This window comes from Petaurus breviceps, unplaced genomic scaffold (assembly GCF_028583685.1).
Source record: "Petaurus breviceps papuanus isolate PSGF00001 unplaced genomic scaffold, PetGlider_PUasm1.0 188, whole genome shotgun sequence".
Classification (NCBI taxonomy): Eukaryota; Metazoa; Chordata; class Mammalia; order Diprotodontia; family Petauridae; genus Petaurus; species Petaurus breviceps.
In genome coordinates, this window is record NW_027185804.1 from 25841134 (window position 1) to 25847993 (window position 6860).

The 6860-nt window shown below is 43.3% G+C and overlaps 1 protein-coding gene across 4 annotated transcripts in view; it reads left to right on the forward strand.

Moving 5' to 3' along the window:
- Positions 1–6860, forward strand: part of LDLRAD3 (low density lipoprotein receptor class A domain containing 3) — a 272832-nt gene that overhangs the window by 115208 nt on the left and 150764 nt on the right. The gene's annotated exons all lie outside the window — the stretch shown is intronic.

Genomic DNA, 6860 nt, shown 5'->3' on the forward strand with positions numbered 1-6860 from the left:
AGAGAGAGAGGCAGAGAAAGGAGAAGTAGAGAAAAGGAAAGAGAAGAGATAGAAAGGAGAGAAATGGGAAGAGAGAGGAAAGAGAGAAAGGGAAAAAGAGAGGAGCAGAGAAAGGAGAAAGAGAAAAGAAAAGAAAAGAAAAGAGTGAGAAAGGAAAGGGGGAGGAGAGAGAGAGAGAGAACTCTTTTAAATAATTTGGTGAAGCCTGTGGACCCTTTCTCAGAGTATTATTAAATGAATAAAATAAAATATAACAGATTAAAAAGGAAACCAATTATACTGAAATAGAATGATCTCTTTACATATATTGAGGTATATAGATATATTGATGAATCATTCTGTTTCATTGTAATTGGTTTCCTTTTAGATGGATATGTGTGTATACACTTTGGGGGAATATGTATGTATATGTACCCTGGGGGGATTATATACATCCCCCACAATGTTCACAGATCTCCAGCTTAAGTACCGCTGGGCTCTGAGACCCTTCTAGCCCTAGATCTAATTTCCTCACCCCCCTTTATGATGTCAAGGAGCTATAGGTCTCTCACAAACCCAATACCACTTACTTTAAGGATTTTCTGGTAAAAGTAATCCCTAGAAACTCTATAGAAGAGCTTTAAGGCTAAATAGCTATATTCACTTTGAAGGATACTGAATTGGGAGGGCAAAGGGATTTAAAGGTATTTTAGAGCTTTTGTTGTTGTTCAGTCGTTTCAATCGTGTCCAAACTCTCTGTGACCCCATCTGGCAATTTCTTGGCAAGGATACTTGGAGGGGTTTGCCATTTCCTTCTCCAGATCGTTTTACAGATGAGGAAACTGAAACAAACAGGGTTAAGTGACTTGTCCAGGGTCCCACAGCTAGGAAGTATGTGAGGGTGGATTTGAACTCAGGTCTTCCCGACTCCAGGTCCAGTTTTCCCCACTGTGCCACTTTATATGTCTTCTGTGTGCCTGGTTATTTACACGTTGCTCCCACTAGAATGGGCACTCCTGGAGAGCAGGGACCATATTTTTGCCTTTCTTTACACCCCCATTGCATAATAAGAGTTTAACAAATACGATGCTTGCTGATTCTCTAATATCATAGTTCCCTTTGCCCCCCCCCCCGCAGCTCCTAACCAGCTGCAGAGAAGTAAGGGTGGGCTTGACTTTTGTTTGGTTGGTTTTGTTGGGGGAGTGAGGCAGCTTAGAAATAGTCTTTGTCCTGTCAGGCCACCCCCCTCCTTCTTTGCAGTCTGCCCTCCACCAAACTTCGATGAGTGGGGGCTAAGTTGGTGTTAAGACTCATGCCTACTGTCACTAGGAGGAGGTTGGGTTTTCCATCCTGCCTCTCAGTACCTTCTGCTGCTATTGTGGTTTTCAGAGACACCCTGGGGAGCGGGGTTAAGAGAATGGAACGGGGCCACCTCTCTTTCCTTCCTTCCTGGAGCTGACGATGGGGGCCGATGGAACCCATGAGCTTCTTTCAAGTCAAAGGCAGGCTGATGTGATGGTGCTTCAGAGGTGGGGGCAGGGCATCAAGTGAGTAATGAGGGCATGTGCCTTCTGTTGTGCTGAGGGCATGCCAGTCCCTAGGAAATCCAAGACAGGAGCGCCAGACTGTGGACTGATTTCACGCGCCTTGGGCTTTTGTTACGGAGCTCTCTTTGGGGGAGGCTTTGACTGTTTTGGAAAATCAGAAGCAATGGTCTAGAAGGAACCTGCCCAGAAATCCCATGTTAGCTCCCAGTCGGTGAGGTCGGTGCAGAAGCTCCTAGGCGGCTTTTCTGCTCTGACCCTTTTCTTCTGAGCCTCTTGGGCGGCTCTGTTCATCAGTTTCTAAAATGATTCGGTGAAATGTGAGCACCAAGGGAAGCTTCTGTCAGTTAATGAGCAGCAGAACGTGGGGCTCCGTGGCCGGCTGAGCCACTGTCAGATAACAAGGAGCAGATGGTTCCAATAGGAACATGGCAGAACGTCAGCGTTTGCTGCTTGACAGCATCAAAGACAGAAATTAGGGATACACCCAGCTCTCTGAAATGGAGATGCTGGGTGAGAAGGAGACCGAGACAGACGGACAGACAGAAAGACAGAGATGCAGAGAAAGAGGAGAGAGACAAAAAGAGAGGAAGGGACGGACAGAGGGAGGGAGTAAGAGAGGGAAGGAGAGAGAGACACAGAAAGGAGAAAGAGAGGAGGGGAGAGAGAGAGGGGAGAGTGACAGAGAGAGAAAAGACAGAGAGAGAGACAGAGGGAGAAACGGGGAGAGAGAGAAACGGAGAGAGGGAGAGAGAAACAAAAGAGAGGAGGGGACAGACGGAGGGAGGAAGAGAGAGAGGGAGAGAGAGACACAGAAAGGAGAGAGAGAGAGGAGGGGAGAGAGAGAGGGGAGAGAGGGGGGAGAGACAGAGAGAGGAGAGGGGTTAGAAGAGAGAGAAGGGGGAGGGAAAGAGAGAGGGGGAGGGGGGAGAGATAGAGGAGGGGAGAGAGAAGGAAAGAGAGACAGAGAAACAGAGAGGGAGAGAAAAGGAGACAGAGACAGAGAGAGGAGAAAGACAGACATGTATATAGAGAGGGAGAGACAGAGAGAGAGAAAGAGAGAGAGGGGGGGGGGGGGCGGGGGAGAGAGCATGCATTGGGGAAAGTACATGGAATGTAGCTATTGCCACATCCATGTGTCTTTAGCTCTGTTCCTATGGAGCAGCAGTGACACCCAGTGATGGGTGTTTAAAATTTAAGATACAGGCAATTTGCTTTTCCCCCGAGCTGGGGGTGGGAGGGTGGTAAATAAGGCAGACATAGCACTCTTTCAGACAGAAAAGTGGAGTGAAGGCATATTTTCTAGAAAATAAATTCTCCTTGCCTCTCCCAGCTCATACTCTCTTCTATCTTTTCCCTCAAAATGTACGTGGGTGAATTCTGTTATATGATAGAACTTGTATAAGAGATTTTACATTTTGCCACCCTGACGGTGGGACTAAGAGTCACCAAAGTAACCAGTTTCAACTGTGATTAGCTCTGTGATCTGGATCAAGTAGCTAAGCCATCCCTGTGCCTTCATTAACCAGGCCATCGGTCGCAGCACTACAGCTTTATGAATCAAGTGTGAGGCTGACCATCCAAAAGATGAAAGGATCACAGATTAAGAATTAAAAGGGACTTCAGAGGCCATCTAATCCAACTGCCTCATATTATAGATGAGGAAACTGAGATCAAGGGACTTGCCCAAAGTCACACAGATAATAAGTGTCAAAGGCAAGATTTGAAGTCAGATCTTCTGATTTTAGAGCCAATGATTTGTAATCATTCACCACAGAGAAATAGTTATTAGTTTGCTGATCATTGTCAAAGATGTAAGAGACACCTTTGAAAATTGTGATCACACTTTTTTAAAAAAATATCGGTCTTTTGCTTTTTCACAGCAGTTATAGCAAAAAAAAAGTGGGGGGAAATAGGTTCCTGTAGACTGGAGAATGACTGAACCAACACCGATATATGAATGAAATGATTGCTCTCATTCCATAAGACGTGGTGACTTTGAATTCAGGGAAATACAAGAAGACTTGTATGAACTGATGCAGAAGACAGTGAACCAAACCAGACCAGCTATGCTACAAGGATTACAGCAATGTAGTCATTACTAGATTTCTGTCTCAGTCTCCTGCCTTCTGTATACACATATTGAATTCTTTTGTAACAAAGAAAAACAGATATGCAAAAAAATAAAAATAAAAATTACTGGAAGTTCACAATGAAGGTAAGGGGAGAGACCACTAATTAAAATTAGCATATCCTACTTAAGCACTATGATTTCAGTCTCAGAATCTTCCAAGCAGACAAAGGGATTAAGTGGAGTAAAGGATAGTTTTGGTCTTAGGGATGTATTTTAACTCAGTATATCTCAGGGTGAAGAAAGTCATCCAATTCTGGAGGAGAGAAAGGGAGCTTGTGTTTCAAATGACAAAGCATCCAGATGGCTTTAGTAGATACTGGTATTAAAGGTGAAGAATTTCTTTTTAGCATGTCTATTTTGTGTCTTCAAGCTTTCTGGCCAAGTTTGAATTTCAGAGTTCTGAAGCAGGTACATCCGAATCGCTTTGTTTAGCACAAATCTAGATTATGGTGATGACTGAAGTAAGAGTCAACTGGATGACTAAATCTAAATGCAAATTCGTCATTTTGCTTCCCTCTTTCTACCCAGAGGAAGGAAGGATGTTTCATCATCCATTCTCCAAGATCAAGATTGATCATTAATTAGTCTGAGTGTGGCTGCCTTTTAAATGTTATTTTCATTATATTATTGTGTTGGCTCGATGGATTTTGTCTCAGTTTTACTAACTTCACTCTGTTTCAGCTTATACAAGCCTTTTCATTCTTCTCTGAATTCCTTATATTCATCATTTCTTATGGCAGTGGACTGCTTCCATTCATATAATTTGGGAAGGACTTCAGTCATGTTTCACCTTATTCTTGCATTATCTGTCTCCAGACTTTCTCTCCTTTTCCTCACCTATCCCCTCACAGGTCCCCCTACTCCTTCCCCTTCTTCCATTTTCCAGTACCTTCTCTATTTTCTGTCTTTGTCCATTAGAATATAAGTGGGTTGAGGGTAGAGGGACTCTCTTGCTTGCTTGTATTTGTATTCTCATCACTTAGCACAGTGCCTGGCACATGGTAAATGCATAATAAATGTTTTCTATCCATCTATCTGTCTGTCTGTCCATGTGTCTATATATATCTGTCTGTCTGTTCATACATACATCCATATCCATCTACCTGTCTGTATATCCATCCATCCATCTATCTATCCATCCATCTGTGTGTCCATCTATCTCTCTCACCATCCATCCATCTAAATCCATCCAGCCATTCACATGGCTATCTATCTTTCCACCCATCTATTATCCATCCTACCCTGTTCAGCCATTTTCCCCAGTCAGTGGGCATGCATTTTGTTCCCCTTTTCTTATGACTCTGATCCTATTTCAGTATTCCTCTGAGATCATGTTGTCCCAGTGCCACTAAGTCCCTTTTATGGCAAGGGAATGATCTCATAAGACCAATTATCATCTTCACTGTAAGATGACACCACCATGTTGATCTGATTAAACATAGTTCCCTGGGAAGGCATTCCTTGTGTCAAAGCATCATCAGCATTATCCAGTAAACCAAAGGCATGCTCTCAGATGTCTAGAGAAAGGTGATGGAGGTAGGAACTGTACAAAGGCAAAAGAGATTCAGAGCCACTGTCTAATGTTGTAAGCCAAGAGTTCTGTGTGTGACCAGATGGGAAGAACAGCTTATGTTTTTCCCGCTGCTTTATTTCTTTTCTTTTCCTAGTTTATTGTTGCCTTTTGTTTTTATGTTTTACGCCTTTCTGTATGTACCTCTTCCTGCCCCACCCCAACATGAACCTTCACTTACAACAAAGAAAAACAGTTAAGTGAAACTTCCCCACACATTGATCTAGTCTGGGAATGCATGTGACATTCCACACCTGCAGTCACCCACTTTATCATCAGAAGGTGAAAGCTGCCTTTCCTCCTCCCTTTTCCAGGACAAAGATAGGACATTATAATTATACAGTATTCACATTATAGGCTCATGGATCTAGGGTTAGAAGGACCTCCAAAAGCACCTAGTCCAACCTTCTCATTTTGTTCATGAAGGCACTGAGACCCAAGGAGATTAAGCTGTCATATATATGGTGCTTTAAGGTTTCATCAGAGTCTACCTACAAATATTATCTCACTTGATCCTCACAACCACCCTGGGAGATGGGGTCTGATACTGTCCCCATTTTACAGATGAGCAAATAGAGGCAGACCAAAGTTAAGTGACTTGCCCAGGGTCACACAGCTAGTAAGGGTCTGTGGTAGGATTTTAACTCAGACCTTTCTGTATGCAAGTCCAGTGCTCTATCCACAGATAGTGTCAGAGGTGATATTTGAACCCAGGTCCTTTCCTTCTAGAGCCAGTGTTCTTTCCTCTGCACTCCACTGGCTTCTTTCACTTTATTGTTGTCTTTATTTTTATTGTTACAGACATTGTATATATTGTTTTCCAGACTTTTCTTTTTCCACTTGTCATCAGTTCAGAGTAATGTAGCAAAAGGAGGGCAGGAATTTGGAGTCATTGGACCTGAGTTTTAATCCTGGTTCTGCTATGTGTAATCTGTGTGACTTTGGGTGAGCTAGTTCCCCTTTCTGAGCCTCAGTTTCCTTATCTGTAAAGTATGGAAGAGGTTGGATTAGAGCACCTTTGGTCCCTTACAGCTTAATATCTATTGTCTTAATATCGTGTCTTATGGTATCGTCAGAGTTTAATTTCTTTCGTAAAGTGTGTCGACATCCATTTTCTCATTCCCTTCCTGAAAAAAGGCTGTTAATCCCAGTTACAAACATGCTTGCTTGTTCTTCCCTTCCTCACATTACAAAGTCCTGGGAACGGGAGCCAATCCTTCAGCCCCCGGCATAAGAGACCCCGAGACTCCAATTCAGATTAGTTTAATTCATTTACATAGACATATATTAAGCACCTAGAGTGTCCTAGGTCTTGAGGACATAAAGGCAGAAACAAACATGGTTTGCCCAGTTGCACTGGAATCAGCAGAGCAAAATGGTGCCTTAACGGCCCTCTGCCAACAAGGTGTCTGCTGTGCTTATGTTAAAAGCACCCAGGATTGCTTTGATAGATGCAACCACAAAGACAGCTTTGTTCAACAATCCTTTCATCTTTATGGATCCATTACGCACACCAAGTGAGGCAGAAAAGAAGGAGACAGATGCTCACCTAAGGCATTTACTGCTGTCATGGAGGGCATGCTACTTAGGGCCCAGAAACAAACAGGAGAAAGAGACTGGGTTGGATTACATT